The sequence below is a fragment of the Lissotriton vulgaris genome, chromosome 11 (genome assembly GCF_964263255.1).
Source record: "Lissotriton vulgaris chromosome 11, aLisVul1.2, whole genome shotgun sequence".
Taxonomy (NCBI): Eukaryota; Metazoa; Chordata; class Amphibia; order Caudata; family Salamandridae; genus Lissotriton; species Lissotriton vulgaris.
Window position 1 is genome coordinate 855,567,075 of NC_141699.1, and position 20,574 is coordinate 855,587,648.

The following is a 20,574-nucleotide window of genomic DNA, read 5'->3' on the forward strand; positions in this document are numbered from 1 at the left end:
TACGGAATCCCACCGTCAGAGCGATTCCACCACGTCCAGCTGCTCCATTGGGCCACGTCACCTGGGGTCCTCGATGCGGCTACGAGATCTCCCTCGCCCTTTGAGGCCTTCATCCTTCGGACCTCTGCCATGAAGGGTGTCATTTCCTTTCTTTACCACCTACTGCTCACCTTGGCAGTGTCGCCTCGTCCTCGCTATATGGGACAATGGGAGGAGCTCCTGGGGCAGGACATTTCAGACAAGGAATGGTCGGCCCTGTGGCGAGATATTGCTACGCACAATCATTCGTTGGACTTGAGGGCGACTTGAGGGAGACCCACCTTAAGACGCTCATGGATTGGTACTTGTACCCGGCCAAGCTCCACCGCATATTCCCGGCCTCTTCTGATAGATGCTGGAGAGGCTGTGGTCTGCTTGGGGATTTCCGCCACATTTGGTGGGTCTGCCCGATTATCCGCCCATACTGGGAAGAGATTCTTTCCCATATTAAAGAGATCCTTGGTTACCCGGTAGCGGACTCTATGGCCCATGTACTACTGGGTCCCCGAGATCCCATTCTTGAACATCAGACGCGGGCGGACAAACAAATCCTGTGGCTCTGTCTCGGGGCTGCCAAACTTACTCTAACGGCAGCCTGGAAAAAATCGGAGGCCCCAGCGATCTCCCTGTGGCACGCAAAGCTATGGAAACTGCTGAGCATGGAACGAGTAGCGGACATCTTCCTGGGCAACTTCAAAAACTTTCAGTACCGCTGGGGCCCCTTGGTCGGCTTTCTTTCAAAAGGTTTACAATCTGCAGTTTGCCCATCCTCAGTACGAGCGCTCCACCTATTTCAGGTCTAACAGAGGAGCTACAATGAATGACTGATGTGTGTTGTTGTCACCACCACTAAGGGGAGGTGGGGGGGCAATGTATTTTGTTAATTACCTTTTTAAGGCACCCTCAAAGACGAACGAGGCCTTTCAGATCCGGACACGATAAACTATGTGTGTACATGCGGCTACTCCACCTTTGCTGCACTTTCCAACTGGGTGGGTTTCTGGTTCTGTGCCCACGCCTGGACTGCTCTACTGCCCTATGGCACTGCTCTTCTGCGCTGTCCGGTGGCAGCTTGCTAGTATTTGATACCATTGCTATTTGCCTCTACTTATGCCCCCTGCGTGGGAAGATGTTTGGGATTGTCGCTTTTTTTTTTCTTTTTTCTAATAAACTAAAAAAAAAAAAAAAAAATTACTATTTGAACAAGTTTGTGGTTGTCTACATAGATGACATTTTGATTTATTCCAACAATCAGGAAACTCACGTTAGTCATGTGTCCTTGATACTGCAAAGTTGAATAAATGTGTCAGGCTCTGCTTTCTGGCCACTTCAGGGCTGTGCTGATATATCTATAACCTCCCCTATGAACTGGATCAGAGTCTGAAAATAGAAGTACAGACCACCAAGTGAGTCCAACCGGGAAGGGAAAGGAAGGGGACAGCGGGGAGGGAGATCTGGATTGACAAATAACAGGCGTTTAGAAACACCCCCCCCTGTAGCGTTCACTACTAACCCACCCGGTTGAGCCCCTTATAGCTAGACTGAAACAGACCCCCCCCTTTGTACCTGAAAAGGAAAAAACATGTGACCACTTCATAGGAGACCAGGAGTGAGGAGGTACCAAAGATTCTACCCAGCTGCAAGGGAGAAACAGAAAGGCAAATCTTGAAATAATACAAACTAACAGAAGCCGTGTTATAATCACTGAGGTCTCCCACACATACCAAAGCTAAACATGAATGCACTTCAATGGGTTAGTTTCAATCCTTCTGAATGGGTACCCCTCATGAGTCTCCTATTTGGGATATAAAAGATAAACAATGTTGTTTACTGTAATCCAAAGAATAAACCAGCAGGCTGGATAACAGTAATCTCTTCACAGTTGGCTTATGCGGCTGTGCGTTAATCTGTGAATGTTCTGAACACACTCGTAACCATTAGCACAGTTAACCGCTGCCCAAGCGATGCCCCAGTGTGTAAATCCAAAATAAATGCAAATGCAGCAAATCCCCGGTAATACCAAAGTTGAAGACACTTTGGAAATCTGGGTACAGTTAGCAACAAGAAATCACCAAATCCACTGTTGTTGTAAGGACTCGAGTCCACTCTCAGCCGAGAGGGAAGGAAGCAAATCAGAGTGCCACACCGGATATGTGGCTTGCAGTTCCGACACCAAGAAAAGACAAAAACGATACCAAACGGGTATCGGGGTTCTTTAGAGTCAAGACGCTCTACTCTTACCGCATCTCCAGCGATACAAACCGAACAGGCACCAGAACTGGAACGAACAATCGGCCCCGCCGATTCCGGGAAGGGTTCTTTATTTCCGGAAATGGGTGCGTAACGCGCGTCACCTGCGTGATGCGCCGCAAGGCATGACGGATGTTGTAGTTCCTTTGCCATTCTGATGCGATCGAATGCGTGTTGGCCGGATCAACGCACGATACCTGTGCGAGTTTTGACAGTACATCCCCTTCACAAAGGGCGGAGACCGGCAACAGGCTTGGCCGGATACAAACGATGAAACCGAGCAACCAGCCTGGGAGCATGCACAACCCTAGCAGGCTCCCAGGAGTTTTCCTCCGGTCTATAGCCTTTCCAGGAAATCAAGTAGTGCAGGTAACTCCTCACCCGTTTGGAACCGAGGATACTCTGCACTTCATACTCTTGGTCCTGCTGCACCCATATAGGCAGGGGCGCACTGCGGACCGGGCTTCGAGACGGCTTAAGGAGAGATACATGGAAAACAGGATGCATCCTAAAATGCGCCGGCAGGCGCAGCTGAACAGCCACAGGATTAATGTTTCACCACCCGATAGGGCCCTATGAACCGGGGATTGAACACGCTATACCTCCTGAACTTGATGTGTTTGGTCACTTTGGTGGATAACCACACCAGATCTCCATTTTTGTACACAGGGTTGGGCCTACGGTGTTTATCGGCCTGCGCCTTGTAGCGGGCCTTAGCTCGCATCAGGTTCTTGCATGTAGCAAGGAGCACCTTGCGCACATGCAACAATCTCTCCATGACATCTGGCAGCTTGGTAGTGGTGGTTGGCAACAACATAGGGTTGAAACGAGGATGATGCCCATATGTACAAAAGAAAGGCGTGTGTAACGTGGAGGCATGTTGAGTACTGTTGTATGCGATCTCCGCCACCCACAACTAATCCACCCAAGAATCAGAGTTAACCTGCACGTAACAACGGAGATATTGTTTCAGGGTCTGGTTCAGCCTCTCTGTTTGTCCATCCGTTTGCGGATGGAAACTGGTTGATAAAGAGGACATGATCTGAAGTTCTGAACACCAAGTTTTCCAAAACCTTGCAGTGAATTGGGCCCCCCTGTCTGACACTATGTCCCTCGGGAGTCCGTGCAGTCTGACAACATTCACAAGTAGGAGGTGAGCCAGTTGGCCTGCTGTGGGAACCTGAGTACAAGCTATAAAGTGCCCCATTTTAGTTAAGTAATCAACCACCACTATAATAGCCTTCTTCCCCTGGTCTTTCGGGAGGCCTACTATGAAGTCCACGGAGAACCGTTCCCAAGGGTGTTCAGGTGTGGGCAAGGGTTGCAACAACCCCTGAGGTTGCTGTCGATTGGTCTTCATTTGAGAGCACTTAGTGCACTCTTTCACCCACCATTGGATATCAGGTCTGATGGAGGGCCACCAGAATTGTCTTAAGGTCTTCTCTAGTGTTTTCACATATCCCATGTGTCGGGCGCAGGGGACGTTGTGACACCAGGAAAACACAGTTTTGTGCAGGACGTTCGTAGGGACGAGGATTTGCTTTCCTCTCAGAGGTATACCTTGATTAACAATCCATTCAGGGTGATGTCTAAGCCAGGTCCTCCATACACATGATTGTACTCCATTCCTTACTCCCATCAGGATATCTCGGGTTTTAGTGATACAGATGACCTGAGAGGGTTCTATAATGGCCCTGACCTGTTTTACGGTGTGTAGGGTTGGATTTTCTTGTCTTGTCAGGGCGTCTGGTTTCCTGTTCTGAGTCCCGGGTCTGAAGGTAACTATAAACCGGACCTCCTCAAGAAATGACATCCAGCGTAGTTGTCTTGGGGTAAGATGTCTTGCAGCCCGCATAAACTGTAAATTTCTATGGTCAGAATACACCGTGACTTGGTGTTTCGCTCCCAACAGCCAATGCCTCCACTCAATAAATGCGTCACGAATGGCCAGCAGCTCCTTCTCAGCGATGGTATAATTGAACTCGGCTGGGCTGAGTTTCCTGGACATGTCGGCGATGGGATGCAACAAGCCGGACGTTTCTTCCCTCTGTGATAACACAGCCCCCAGTGCAGCTTCGGACGCATCTGCCTCCACTATGAAAGGCAGTTCGGGATTTGCATGGACAAGCACTGGTGCCGTAGAAAAGGACGTTTTCAACCGCTCGAAAGCCGTTTGTGCATCTTGAGCCCATATGAAAGGCTCGTCTTTTCTTGTGAGTTTGGTCAGCGGGGTCACCATTCCCGAGAATCCATGAATGAAACGCCTGTAAAAGTTGGCGAACCCCAACAGGCTCTGGATATCCTTGACATTACGTGGACGTGGCCACTCCTGTATCGCTTGGACCTTACGTTCAGCCATCACTTGTCCGGAGGGCGTGAGCATCACTCCCAAGAATTCCACCGTGGTTACATGGAATTCGCATTTGGTTATTTTACAGTACAAGTGATGTTTCAGTAGTGCCCGTAGCACCGTGCTCACTTGTTCCACATGTTCTTCTATGGAATTTGAATAGACGAGTATATCGTCGATATATACGACAACATCGTGAATCAGGAATCCCCTCAATACTTCGTTTAAGAAGAATTGGAATGCGGCTGGGGCATTACATAAACCGAAGGGCATCACTAAACACTCGTAAAGCCCATACAGAGTCTTGAATGCCGTTTTCCACTCATCGCCTCGACGTATACGAACAAGGTGGTAAGTGCCTCGGAGGTCCAGCTTGGTGTATACTTTCGCTGCTCGTACCTGTTCCAACAGAACAGGGATCAAGGGTAAAGGGTATTGATTTTTTATGGTAATCGTATTCAAAGCCCTGTAATCAATGCAGCATCTTTTGTCTACATTAGCTTTCGGGATAAAAAACAATGGTGATGCCGCGGGAGACCTAGATGAACGTATATATCCGATGGCAAGATACTTGTCAAGATAGGCTCTTAAGGTCTCGTTTTTGGGTAACGTCAGAGCGTATATCCGACCGTTGGGTATCTCTGCTCCTGGCAGAAGATCTATCCGACAGTCGTATGCTCTGTGAGGAGGAAGTACTTCAGCTTTTGTATCACTGAACACCGCTTCGTACGCTTCGTAACACAAAGGAAGGGTCACCTCTTTTCTGCGGCCGTGGCAATCCTCTGTGTTCGGGCCAATGTCTGTGAAGGGTTAGCCAACCCAGAGAGGCAATGTTCTAGGCAACAGGGAGATTGAAACTGTATGATTTCGGTTGACCATTGTATCAAAGGATCATGCTTTTGCAGCCAAGGGAGCCCCAAAATGATCCCATATTGGGGGGCTTGGATTATATTGAGCATTATATGTCGTGATGAGTTCCACCATAAGAAAGGTCGTATTCTGGGGTGTGGTACCTAATGGGCCCGGCTTCTAACTCCTTCCCGTAGACTGCATATACGGTTTCGGGATGTGTTTTGGCCACCAGATTCACTCCCAACCTTCGGGCTTCTGCGTAGTCCATGAAACAGCCGGTAGCCCCTGAGTCCACCATGGCATGAACACTTTTGTTCTCGGAGTCAATCACCAAAGTCATTCCAAGAAATAGATGGTTCTTTTCCTGGTCGGTTCCTGGCGTTATTGAAGGGATGATTTTCTTGCTTGATGGTTCCCCTTTGTTCGCCCTCAAGCTTTGGAGTTTTCCGACTCTTTACCGGCAACCCCTGCTGCTGTTTGTCCAGCCCTGAACCTACCGGGTTTGGGTTTCACTGGGCATTCCCTTAGGAAATTTCCTTTTTTGCCGCAATACAAACACAGTCCTTGTTTGCGACGGTATTCCTTTTCGCTCACTGTTAAGGACGCCCGTACGGCGCCTATTTCCATCGGTTCGGGTACTGTGGAGGTTTTTTCCCCAAGATTCGTTTGCTCATAAGGTGCAACCGACCGGCCCTTCTTCTTATGATCTCCCTTTTGCTCCTTCATCCTGTGGTTTAAGCGTAAGGTGAGTTTGATAAGCGCCGTACAGGTGCGGGGTTGGGGGTCGATTTGCGCCAACACGTCCTTCATTTCTTCGTTCAGCCCTTGGTAGAATAAGGGCGTTTGTTTGGCTTCTGGCCACTCTGTTTCAGCCACCAACCTACGAAAATTGTTCAGATAGGTTACCAAATACAAGTCACCCTGTTTGAGCTTCAGCAGTTCTCTATCTGCCGTGAAGGTTTCAGCCCGTCTATCGAAGGTCTTCTCGAATTCTGCGCGGAAATCATCCCACGCATAAAGAAGAGGATCATCTCTTCGCACCACAGGAACAGCCCATTGAGCTGCTTCACCCCCCAGATATGAAACCAGGAAAGCAACCCTGGCTTGGTTGGTGCAAAACATCTTTGGTTTACACATGAAGTGTAACAACACTTGCGTCATGAATACCTGCACCTTTTTATTGTCCCCATAAAACCTTTCAGGAGGGGCTAGGGGTATCTGTGAGGGCATTTCTACCACTACCGAGGTGGAGGAAGTAGGATTACCACCCACCTGAGCTGGGGTCATAGGCAACCCGTCCACTCAAACCCTTAATTGTGCATTTTCAGCTCGAGAAGCCGCCACTTCTCTGTTAGATGCTGTTAGCTCTACCTGAACCTGTGCTAACGCTGCCAGTACGTCTTCTAAGGTTGCCATTGCAGAGTTCAGCACAGCCAAGAAGCGGATATAATTCTTGGGCCGATTATTCAGTCAGGCTCTGCTTTCTGGCCACTTCGGGGCTGTGCTGATATACCTATAACCTCCCCTATGAACTGGCTCAGAGTCTGAAAATAGAAGCACAGACCCACAAGTGAGTCCAATTGGGGAGGGAAAGGAAGGGGACAGCGGGGAGGGAGATCTGCAATGACAAATAACAGGCATTTAGAAACACCCCCCCTGTAGCGTTCACTACTAACCCACCCGGTTGAGCCCCTTATAGCTAGACTGAAACAGACCCCCCTTTGTACCTGAAAAGGAAAATACATGTGACCACTCCATAGGAGACCAGGAGTGAGGAGGTACCAAAGATTCTACTCAGCTGCAAGGGAGAAACAGAAAGGCAAATCTTGAAATAATACAAACTAAAAGAAGCCGTGTTATAATCACTGAGGTCTCCCACACATACCAAAGCTAAACATGAATGCACTTCAATGGGTTAGTTTCAATCCTTCTGAATGGGTACCCCTCATGAGTCTTCTATTTGGGATATAAAAGATAAACAACATTGTTTACTGTACTCCAAAGAATAAAGCAGCAGGCTGGATAACAGTAATCTCTTCACAGTTGGCTTGTGCGGCTGTGCGTTAATCTGTGAATGTTCTGAACACACTCGTAACCATTAGCACAGTTAACCGCTGCCCAAGCAATGCCCCAGTGTGTAAATCCAAAATAAATGCAAATGCAGCAAATCCCCGGTAATACCAAAGTTGAAGACACTTTGGAAATCGGGGTACAGTTAGCAACAAGAAATTACCAAATCCACTGTTGTTGTAAGGACTCAAGTCCACTCTCAGCCGAGAGGGAAGGAAACAAATCAGAGTGCCACACCGGATATGTGGCTTGCAGTTCCGACAACAAGAAAGAGACAAAAACGATACCAAACGGGTATCGAGGTTTTGTAGAGTCAAGACGTTCTACTCTTACCGCATCTCCAGCGATACAAACCGAACAGGCACCAGAACTGGAACGAATAATCGGCACAGCCGATTCCGGGAAGCGTTCTTTATTTCCGGAAATGGGTGCGTAACGCGCGTCACCTGCGTGATGCGCCGCAAGGCATGACGGATGTTGTAGTTCCTTTGCCTTTCTGATGCGATCGAATGCGTACTGCCCGGAACAACGCACAATACCTGTGCGAGTTTTGACAAAATGTGAGTTTCACGTTCATGAGGTGGAGTTTCTGGGTGTGATTTTAAGCCCACCAGGATTGAGCATGGCGGAAAGAAAGGTGTTGGCGGTACAGGAATGGCCTGTTCCACAGAATGTGAGGGATATACAATGATTTTGGGGTTCTCCAATTATTACAGGAGAAACATCTCTCACTTTTCTCAGCTGGTTTCTCCCCTTACTCGCCTTTTGAGGAAAGGGAATCCTTTTTGTTGGACTACAGAGGTCATGGATGCATTCACATACCTAAAAAGGGCTTTCGGCACAGCACCTATTTTGCAACACCGTCAATCTGATATACCCTTCATTGTGGAGGCGGATGCATCCGACATCGCAGTGGGGGCTGTTTTGTCGCAACGTGATAAGCATACCGGACAGTTGCATCCAATGCCTTCTTATCCAAGAAACTGAATCCCACCAAACTCAACTACATAGTAGCAGAAAAAGAGTTGTTGGCCATCAAGAAGGCTTTACAGGAGTGGAGGCACTATCTGTGGGGGGCAAAACATCCGGTCACAGTATACACCGATCACAGAAACTTACAATACATGAAAACGGCCAGACATCTCACCCAAAGGCAAATGCGGTGGATGCTGTTTTTTTGCAGAATTTGACTTTGTGGTTACCTTCCGGCCAGGTTCCGATAACAGAAAAGCAGATTCATTGTCAAGACAAGAGAACGTTCTTGAATCCATAAAAAACGCTCCGGAAGCCATCATTTCACCAGAAAAGGTGTTGTGTTCTATCGCTCCAGAGAATTTCCTGGATGAAGTAAAGACACACAAAGACTTGGAGTGTTGTAGGAAATGGGCAAGTCAGGTTCCACAGCGTACCCTCAAGCATGGATTACCTTTCTATAAAAACCGTCTGTACTTGCCTTCCCTGGGTCTCCGACTAAAAGCATTCAATTGGTGTCAGGATTCTGTGATGGCCGGTCATTCAGGATGCAATAAGACACTACGTTTGCTGCAAAGACATTTTTGGTGGGAACATATGAGCCCAGATGTCTGTCTTTGGGTAAAACAATGTGACACTTGTGCTTGTGCGAAAGGAGAGCATTCCAAAGCTAAAGGCAAGCTGGTTACCATGCCTACTCCCTCTCAGCCATGGCACACCATAAGAATGGATTTTGTTCTGGGTCTACCTTTAGATCAGGGTTGTGATGCCATCATGGTGGTGGTGGACAGTCTTACTAAAATGGGCCATTTCATCCCATGCAAAAACCTACCCACTGCAGCTCGCACCGCTCAGTTGTTACTGTCTCATGTCGTCAGACTACACAGTCTTACGAGAGTGATTGTGTCCGATCGAAGGCTGCAATTCATTACCCGGTTTTGGAGGATGTGGTGCAAAGCTCTTCAAATTGAGGTGGCCACGTCGACTAGCTTCCATCCTCAGACGGATGGTCAAACTGAGAGGCTGAATCAGACTCTTAAGACCTATCTACAATGTTATTCAAGGGAATCGAGTGACTCCTGGGTGTCCATGCTGTGGCTAGCGGAATTGTCATACAACAACGCTTGGCACAGCTCCATAAAGGAATCTCAAGCGTATCTGCAGCACGGAAGAAGATTTAGCCATATGTACTACTGGAGCCCTTAAAAGGGTCCAACAGAGAGGATATAAGGATAGCGTCTTAAAACAAGCAGTTATCAAAATGAATGCCAAGCCCAGGGAGGCCCTTTTTACAGATAATGAGGTCCAAAACACAGTTTCCATAGGCAATGACAATGAATCTGACCACAGATTTATAACAACCTATAACCGTCAGGAGAGGAAATCAGAGCAATTTTAACACAAAGCTGGCCTATATTACTTACTGATGGTGTTTTGGCGCCAAGGCTCCTCCCCCACCCCCACCATCACGTACAGAAAAGACCTTCAATAAGAGCACAGATCACAAAAAGTTTTCCTGAACTTAGTAAAGATCAATCGTGGTTACAAACTCGGCCGGGGTTTGTAAAATGTTCCGGCTGCAGGGCCTGCAGATTTGGAACCAATACCACGAAGTATGCCACCTCATTTAGCCCAGAAATTGTTAAGATCAAAGGGAGTTACAATTGTAAAACTGAATATGCTGTCTATGTTTTGACATGCACCTGCGGCTTGATATATGTGGGCAGCACCAAGCTGCAGGTGCATGTCAGAATCCTTCAGCATCTACGAGCAATCGTCAACAACGATAGAACGTATTCAGTTGCAAGACACTTTAAGTCAGTATACAAGAATAATTTACAGTGTCTCAGTTATTTTGTATTGGCAGTCATACCCAAACCACGCAGAGGTGGGGACAGAGATAAGATGCTCAGACAACTGGAATCTAAAACTATTTTAGAACTGGACAGCAAATTCCCAAACGGGTTAAATACAACAGAGGATTTATAAAAAAAATTATAATCGCACGAGGTGCAATTATATATTGGTTGATTTTGGGAATCTCGCATGAATTTTTTAAATTTTTTACATTTTTACATAGATTCAATTCGGCTGCCTCCCTGCAGCAGCGCCGTTGTTTTTTAGCATATTTAAATACGTAACAAAATGTTTTGAAATCTACCATTTATTCATGGGATATTTATTTATTCACACAGGATATTTGCATATTTAAAAGGCTGTTTGGTTTTCATTAAATCTGTAGTCAATTGATAATTCATTATCATTAGTATGACTTATAAGAAGAACTTCCCAGTTATAAGACATTTTATGGGGACATCGCACATTTGCATTACCAGGTGTAGTAATAGGCACAGATCTCATATTGCTTTCACACAAAAAAAATGTGCGCAAATTTGCACATATTTTTGCTCATGTTTCTAGATTTCTTTGCTCAGATTTGCATATTAGAATCATTTTGTAGTCTGAAACATAAATATTTAGATTTTCGTAATATTGCACAGGTCCCTCTGGTTTAGGGCACACATATTCTGTATGCGATGCGATATATGTACAGAGTTATTGCTGCTACAAAAAAGTTTGCGTAATTTGCACATGAAAGTATATATGCTTACATAACTGGCTTGATTTGCACATTAGTTTTATTATGCATGTGAGGCGATATATGTACAGAGATTATTGCTGCTTTTTAAAAAAAAGTTTGCGTAATTTTTACATGAAAGTATATATGATGGCCGGATTTGTACATTTGTTTTTTAAGGATGATATTTTGCACATTATAATAGTAATTGCGTGATATTGCACAGATTTCTTTGCTTAATGTCGTTTACATTTATTTGCAGTTTTTTTGCATAGCAAATAGCAATATATTGGCATATGAATATATAATATAGAATATACTAATGGTTGTCAGTGATGCACTTGTGCGTGTCCCATAGTTTGTGTATTTATACATGAATTGAAGTTTTGCATTTATGCATTATATTGATGGTCGTTCTTGGATGTTTATTAGGTTTTTTATGTTTTTTCTTATTCTCCTGCTATAGCCAGCAGGATTTATAAACCGTCCATGACAAGTTGGAAAAAAGACTAACCAACAACCAACACAGTCAGCCTACACACAGTATCTTGTCTATGTTTATTTCATCACGAGGTGTACAGTAAAGCATATTTTAAAAAAGTGGCGGGCCGAGATCTGATTGTCTGTGAGAAAGGGCATCCGCCCGAAACGCGTCAGATTTGCGAACTCTGTAACTAATAAAGAATCTTGCCTGAACTTTGGGATCCGCGTCATCTCTGTTCGCCTGCTGGGAAGTGCGGGGACGGCTTATCTTTCTTTCACTATATATATATATATTTGGAAATGAAATCTATCGGCAAGCAAAAGGCACCGCGATGGGCTTTTCTTTTAGTCCGTCGTATGCCTGCCTTACAATGGGCCAATGGGAAAGGACATGGGCATGGAGATCGGAAAATGACCAAGCAGTCCAAAAAACCATAGCATGGTTAAGATATATAGACGATTTATTGCTAATTTGGGAAGGAACAAATGAGGAATTCGAAACGTATTTCAACATTTTGAACAATTCCAATTTTGGTTTACACTTCACTTACACAATCAGTGACTCCAGGGTCGTGTTTCTAGACACGGAGATTTTTGTCAAAGACAATGTTTTGCATACTACACTACACCGCAAAAGTACCGCGACAAATGCGGTTTTACATGCGCAGAGTTTTCATCAACCTAGCCTTTTACAAAATATCCCGTATGGAGAATTCCTCCGAATCAAAAGAATTTGTTCGAACGAAAACGACTGGCAAAAACATAAAGACTTAGCAAAAAACAGATTCTTAAAAAGAAAATATAACCCAGCTTTGATACAAATTGCCTCTAATCGTTCTACCATGATCAATAGAACCGACTTATTGATGGATCAACAAAAATCAACAGAGGTTGAACCAGACAAAATACGCTTTATCACCACCCACTCAACGGCCAACCAAGCAATCACAAGGATTCTTAAAAAAAACTGGCACATTCTCCACATGGATCCCACAGTATCTCAAATTGTAGGTGATCACCCCAATGTAACCTATCGAAGGGCTAAGAATTTGAAGGACAAACTGATTCACAGTCACTTTCAGGAACAAAAAAAACCAGAGGCCTGGCGCAGACCGAAAGGATTTTACAAATGTTCAGGATGCAAAGTTTGCTGCATCGCAAAGACAACCAAAGAAATAAAGATGGCTAACAAAAAAACATGGAAAATTGAACAACTAATAAATTGCAAAACTCAGTTTGTTGTATATGCCCTCGAGTGCCCACGCTCCCAAAAATACATTGGAAGCACCAAAAAAGAACTCAAACTTCGGATTTTGGAGCATGTCCGTGCGACAATCAACTCTGATCGCAGCAATGCCATGGCTAGACACATGGAAAAGGAACATAAAGGTGATTGGAAATCCTTAATTTTCTATGGAATCGAAAGTGTTGGACCGAATCGAAGAGGTGGAGATCGTGAACTGGTGTTGAGGCAAAAAGAGTCCAAACACATCATGAACTTTCGAACTTTGAGCCCGTTCGGGCACAATCAGGATGAGGAACTGCATTGCCACCTGTAAAGTGGTTTTGACATGCGTATCAGACAATGACTGATGCTGACTCTTTGTTAATTTAAAAACTCACTCCTTTAGAATTGTTCTTTATCTTGGACATGTAGAAATATGCAGTTAAATTGCAGAGTGAAGCGTTGATGTATGAATTAAGATGTAAAATGGTCTTTGCCCACTGGAGGGCCTCACTAATGGGTTTTTTTCAAATTCATTTTACATGAAACGTCTGAATAAGTATGATTTATCCAAAAATTGAGAACTCCCTCTTCAGTATTATATGTGAATAATGAATTTGGCGCACATTGGGTCTGCCCACTTGAGGGCTTTAATATGATTCTGTTCAAGCAATGTAAGAATTCAATATGCCTAAAATGCAATTATGATCAATATTGACAGATCTGCTTTTTTGTTAAAATATACACAAATCAACGTTTTGCGCTCTTTGATAATTAACAAACCCTACATGTCCCAGAATGCCTGTGATACAAACAGGAAGTGACGTAACCTCATTGGTTTCTACCCCTTTTCTCTTTTGTTTATTAAATACAAACTGTTTCCACAACATACTAACCTGTGAGCAAGGTCTCCGTAGAGACCGAAACGCGTTAGGTTTTGCTGGATGCTGTAAATAAAGAAACCGCAAATCAACTTAAAACCCGGTGTGGTTTTTTTGATCCTGACACACGGGAGTGCACGAGGAAAAACCTTCCCTTGGGAAAAGCTGAATAATTATAATCGCAGCGGGTCCTGCTGCGCCTCGCGTGCACCGCCCCAGAGCGCCCGAGAGCCTCCGAATCTGGGCCAGATGGAATGGATTTTTCAAGAAGGCTCGGGTGAACGCCGACACGAATAAACCGGAGAGACAAGTGTGCGAAGCAACACGAGAGGAAACCTGCTGGCGCAGGTTGGAAACGGGAGACGGCGGTTCCGGAGGGGAGCGAGTCTGTCCGAAGTACCCTGCAGCCGGTAAGCGACCTGGGCGTGTTTCCGCCTGTAATGCCATAACATTACTTTGCACCAATACAGAACTGTCGGTTGGTCTCCTGACCTGTCAATTTCACTGTTTTCAAGCTATACGAGTGACAAAAAACTCGGAACGAGATCCTTTCAAAACTACAGTGTAAATGAAACTTACTTGAGTTTCACAGTGACTGCAGGGGCCGTGTGTAAATTTACAACTTTCTTTAAATACTGTTTAAATCAGCTTGAATTCCACTTTACCAGCAAAACATGGATAAAAGAGAGGCATCACGAACAACTCTGATACAAACTTGCTTTGAGGATGATATAGCTACCACCAGTAATGGAGCCGGCGCACGTAAATCGGATGTGAGAAATGTACTACGTGCATGGGAAAAATTGTCAAAAAAAGAAATTAACAAGTGGTGGGAGGTTGCAGCCCTGAAAAAATACCTGGATGTGAAACGCGTACCGCGTGGATTACGCATTAATCTCATGCCAAGTCATCAAGACACAAGCAATGAACTGTTAACGGAATGGGGTGAATTCATTTTGAAATCTTCACTAGGACTAATGGAGATTCTTGTAAAACATGTAGAAATAGCTTTGGAAAAAATTACTAAGCAACTTAAGGAATTGGAAAAAGAACTGGCCACAATAGATCTAAATCCCGAAATGAAAAAATTCAAAGAGGACCTGGAAAAATTCATTGATAAACATGAGGAAAGTGTCAGAATCCGGAAACAAACAAAATTTCAAAGAGATAAGGAAGATTATGAGGATGGACGCATTTTTACCTATGCCAAAAAATATGAAAGATTTAGAAATAACGAATTTGGAAGTATGTCCTCTGTTTCCTCCGTTGTTTCAACTGAACCAAGCCTCAGTGGGGGGGAAGAAGAACAAAGAGAAGCCAGAGCGAGGAATTCTTTTTTAGGCGATCTAAAACTGGCTTTCAACCAAAAGACTTGGGAAAAAACAATGGGCCCCCCCAGGTACAAAAACCCAGGAGGAAGAGGGAAGGGGAGAGGACGAGGAAGCACACCCCAAAACAAACAAGGAGAGGCAAGCGAAAATACGGCACAAGCTTCTGGCCCAGACCGCGTAGGAACTATGACACGCAACATGAGGAAAAAATGGAATGCTTAAACCATAATGACGAAATCTCAGAAACAAATCCAAACATGACAAATATCGATACTATTCAACATGACACTCACAATGATCAAGAACTACAAGTGATCAACTTATCATCAAAACAACTAAATGATGTGGAACTACAGGTCCTCAAACGGGGCATGAATTTCTGCCCCACCAGTGGCATGAATTTAGCTGAAACTCGAATAGATCTTTACAAGTTTATAAGAAAGATCAAACTTGCTAAACTATTTATCGACAAACCAAATATGGCTAACTACAGGAGAACAACTACACAACCGACCTTTCAGACTCCTATTGAAGATGCTGAACACTTTGTAAATTTGATGGAGTTAAGTCAAGCACCCCAAGAAGGAGGTGGACAAGTACAAGCATATTGTGTACAGCTAGGAGCTGGAATCTCCAACATGAAACCGAAGTCCAGATTCTACCCACAACTCCCGCCCGGGAACAAAATTGACTTCTTTCAGGAATGTGTTGTAAAAGATCTTTACCAACTAAACATACCATTCACTAAAGACAATCTATCCAGACAAGAACGCCAGGCTCTAAACATACCATCGAAATCAAAATTGCTGATAAGGGTGGCAATGTCGTTGTTCTGGACAAGGAGGCATACATGCGGGAAGCCCATTCACAACTCCAAAACAAAGAATATTATGAAACATTAAAAACCAACCCTTTACCTAAACTGAAAGAAGAATTGGATACAAAATTGGATTTATGGTTCTCACAAAAACTACTGGACATTGACGAATACAAATATCTTCAAACCAAACATCCCAAAATGGCAACAATCTACTTTCTGCCGAAGATTCACAAACACGCCACTAGACCACCAGGCAGACCAATAATTTCTGCCAAAGGGGCATTATTGGAACCCATTGCCAATTACATTGACGTATTCCTATTACCCTATGTAAAGGGCCTAACATCCTACATAAAGGACACGGGCGATATGCTAAGAAGATTACAGGACACTCCATGGCAACCCACGTATAAATTGATCACAATGGATGTAATATCTTTATATTCCAATATTGAAAACAAAATTGGCATGGAAGCATGTAAAGCCTTCCTTAAGGACAGACGCATACAACTTACTGATCATAACAACATGTTGCTAGAGATGATCTCGATGTGCCTGGAGCAAAATATCTTCTTATTTGGAAATGAAATCTATCGGCAAGCAAAAGGCAGCGCGATGGGCTTTTCTTTTAGTCCGTCGTATGCCTGCCTTACAATGGGCCAATGGGAAAGGACATGGGCATGGAGATCGGAAAATGACCAAGCAGTCCAAAAAACCATAGCATGGTTAAGATATATAGACGATTTATTGCTAATTTGGGAAGGAACAAATGAGGAATTCGAAACGTATTTCAACATTTTGAACAATTCCAATTTTGGTTTACACTTCACTTACACAATCAGTGACTCCAGGGTCGTGTTTCTAGACACGGAGATTTTTGTCAAAGACAATGTTTTGCATACTACACTACACCGCAAAAGTACCGCGACAAATGCGGTTTTACATGCGCAGAGTTTTCATCAACCTAGCCTTTTACAAAATATCCCGTATGGAGAATTCCTCTGAATCAAAAGAATTTGTTCGAACGAAAACGACTGGCAAAAACATAAAGACTTAGCAAAAAACAGATTCTTAAAAAGAAAATATAACCCAGCTTGGATACAAATTGCCTCTAATCGTTCTACCATGATCAATAGAACCGACTTATTGATGGATCAACAAAAATCAACAGAGGTTGAACCAGACAAAATACGCTTTATCACCACCCACTCAACGGCCAACCAAGCAATCACAAGGATTCTTAAAAAAAACTGGCACATTCTCCACATGGATCCCACAGTATCTCAAATTGTAGGTGATCACCCCAATGTAACCTATCGAAGGGCTAAGAATTTGAAGGACAAACTGATTCAACGATTCAAAACAACGACCCACCACCACCAGCAACAGACCGCCCGCAGAAGCTGGAACAAGATCACAGCAGACCAGCTCGCCACCTCCCTGAGCCAGCACCCTCCTGCCAGCTCAGCGAACCCCAGCCAGGCCGCCGACAACCTCACGAAGTGGATCAGCAACTGCGCGGACGAACTCGCCCCACTGAGGACCCCGCCCAGCAGACCCGGCAGCAAGAAAGCCCCATGGTTCACCGACGAACTCAAGAGCTCCAAGAAGAACTGCCGAGCCCTCGAGAAAGTCTGGAGAAGGGAACCGACACCGGACAACAGGACCTCCTTCAAACTTGCCACCCGGAAACACCACCAGCTGATCCGCGCCGCCAAGAAAACAGCATTCAAGGACCGGTTGGACAACAACGCACACAACTGCAAGGAACTCTTCAACATCGTCAAAGAGCTTTCCAACCCCAGCGCAGGAAACAACGACATCACCCCATCGCAAGACCTCTGCAACTCCCTGGCTTCATACTTCCACAACAAGATCGCGGACATACACAACAGCTTCAACAACCAACCAACGCACACCATGACCGAACAACCACCCCCCACCACCACCCTCCACGCCTGGACCCCGATCAGCACCGAAGACACCATCCGCACGATGAACTCCATCCACTCCGGATCACCGACCGACCCCTGCCCTCACCACGTCTTCAACAAAGCCGACGCTGTCATCGCACCCCACCTGCGAGACATCATCAACACATCCCTCGACACCACCATCTTCCCCGAGAGCTGGAAACACGCCGAACTCAGCGCCCTACTCAAGAAACCAACAGCGGACCCCACCGACCTCAAGAATTACCGCCCCATCTCGCTCCTCCCGTTTCCAGCCAAAGTCATCGAGAAGACCGTCAACAAGCAGATGGCCGCTTTCCTCGAGACGAACGGATCCCTCGACCCCTCACAGTCCGGCTTCCGAGCCAACCACAGCACCGAGACCGCCCTCATCGCCGCCACCGACGACATCCGAGCCCTGATGGACAATGGAGAAACAGCGGCCCTCATCCTCCTAGACCTCTCCGCGGCATTCGACACGGTCTGCCACCGCACCCTAGTACGGCGCCTCAGCAACGTCGGAATCCAGGACAAGGCGCTGGAGTGGATCACCTCCTTCCTCGACGGGAGAACACAGAGAGTCCGCCTACCACCGTACAAATCAGAGGCCACCGAAGTCATCTGCGGCGTCCCCCAAGGATCATCTCTGAGCCCCACCCTCTTCAACGTCTACATGAGCCCCCTCGCGGCCATCGTACGCAAACACAACCTCAGCATAATCTCCTACGCCGACGACACCCAGCTGATCCTCTCCCTGACCAACGACCCCGCCGCCGCCAGAGCCAACCTGCACGAAGGGATGAAAGAGGTAGCCGAGTGGATGACGACCAGCCGCCTGAAACTGAACTCGGACAAGACGGAGGTCCTCATCCTGGGCTCCTCTCCCTCCGCCTGGGACGACTCCTGGTGGCCTCCCGCCCTGGGCACCGCACCCAAACCGACAGACCATGCACGCAACCTGGGCTTCATCCTGGACTCCTCCCTCTCCATGACCAGGCAAGTCAACAACGTCACCTCGGCATGCTTCAACATCCTACGCATGCTACGGAAGATCTTCTGGTGGATCCCCACCGAGACCAGGAAGACCGTCACCCAGGCCCTCGTCACCAGCCGACTGGACTACGGCAACGCCCTCTACGCCGGGACCACCGCCAAGCTCCAGAAGAGACTCCAGCGGATCCAGAACGCCTCAGCCAGACTCATCCTCGACATCCCACGAACCAGCCACATCTCCGGACATCTGCGAGACCTTCACTGGCTCCCCGTCAACAAAAGAATCACCTTCCGCCTCCTCACCCACGCACACAAAGCCCTACACGACCAAGGCCCGAGCTACCTCAACAGCCGAGTCAACTTCTACGCTCCCAAACGCCACCTCCGATCAGCCAACCACGCCCTCGCCGCCGTCCCCCGCATCCGAAGAGCGACTACAGGAGGAAGGTCCTTCTCCCACCTGGCCGCCAAGACCTGGAACTCCCTCCCGACCGACCTGCGCCTGACCCAAGACCACCTCTCCTTCAGGAAGAAGCTGAAGACCTGGCTGTTCGAGCAGTAGCGGCTCCCCCCCCCCCAGCGCCTTGAGACCCCACGGGTATGTAGCGCGCTTTAAAAGTGTCACTGATTGATTGATTGATTCACAGTCACTTTCAGGAACAAAAAAAACCAGAGGCCTGGCGCAGACCGAAAGGATTTTACAAATGTTCAGGATGCAAAGTTTGCTGCATCGCAAAGACAACCAAAGAAATAAAGATGGCTAACAAAAAAACATGGAAAATTGAACAACTAATAAATTGCAAAACTCAGTTTGTTGTATATGCCCTCGAGTGCCCACGCTCCCAAAAATACATTGGAAGCACCAAAAAAGAACTCAAACTTCGGATTTTGGAGCATGTCCGTGCGACAATCAACTCTGATCGCAGCAATGCCATGGCTAGACACATGGAAAAGGAACATAAAGGTGATTGGAAATCCTTAATTTTCTATGGAATCGAAAGTGTTGGACCGAATCGAAGAGGTGGAGATCGTGAACTGGTGTTGAGGCAAAAAGAGTCCAAACACATCATGAACTTTCGAACTTTGAGCCCGTTCGGGCACAATCAGGATGAGGAACTGCATTGCCACCTGTAAAGTGGTTTTGACATGCGTATCAGACAATGACTGATGCTGACTCTTTGTTAATTTAAAAACTCACTCCTTTAGAATTGTTCTTTATCTTGGACATGTAGAAATATGCAGTTAAATTGCAGAGTGAAGCGTTGATGTATGAATTAAGATGTAAAATGGTCTTTGCCCACTGGAGGGCCTCACTAATGGGTTTTTTTCAAATTCATTTTACATGAAACGTCTGAATAAGTATGATTTATCCAAAAATTGAGAACTCCCTCTTCAGTATTATATGTGAATAATGAATTTGGCGCACATTGGGTCTGCCCACTTGAGGGCTTTAATATGATTCTGTTCAAGCAATGTAAGAATTCAATATGCCTAAAATGCAATTATGATCAATATTGACAGATCTGCTTTTTTGTTAAAATATACACAAATCAACGTTTTGCGCTCTTTGATAATTAACAAACACTACATGTCCCAGAATGCCTGTGGTACAAACAGGAAGTGACGTAACCTCATTGGTTTCTACCCCTTTTCTCTTTTGTTTATTAAATACAAACTGTTTCCACAACATACTAACCTGTGAGCAAGGTCTCCGTAAAGACCGAAACGCGTTAGGTTTTGCTGGATGCTGTAAATAAAGAAACCGCAAATCAACTTAA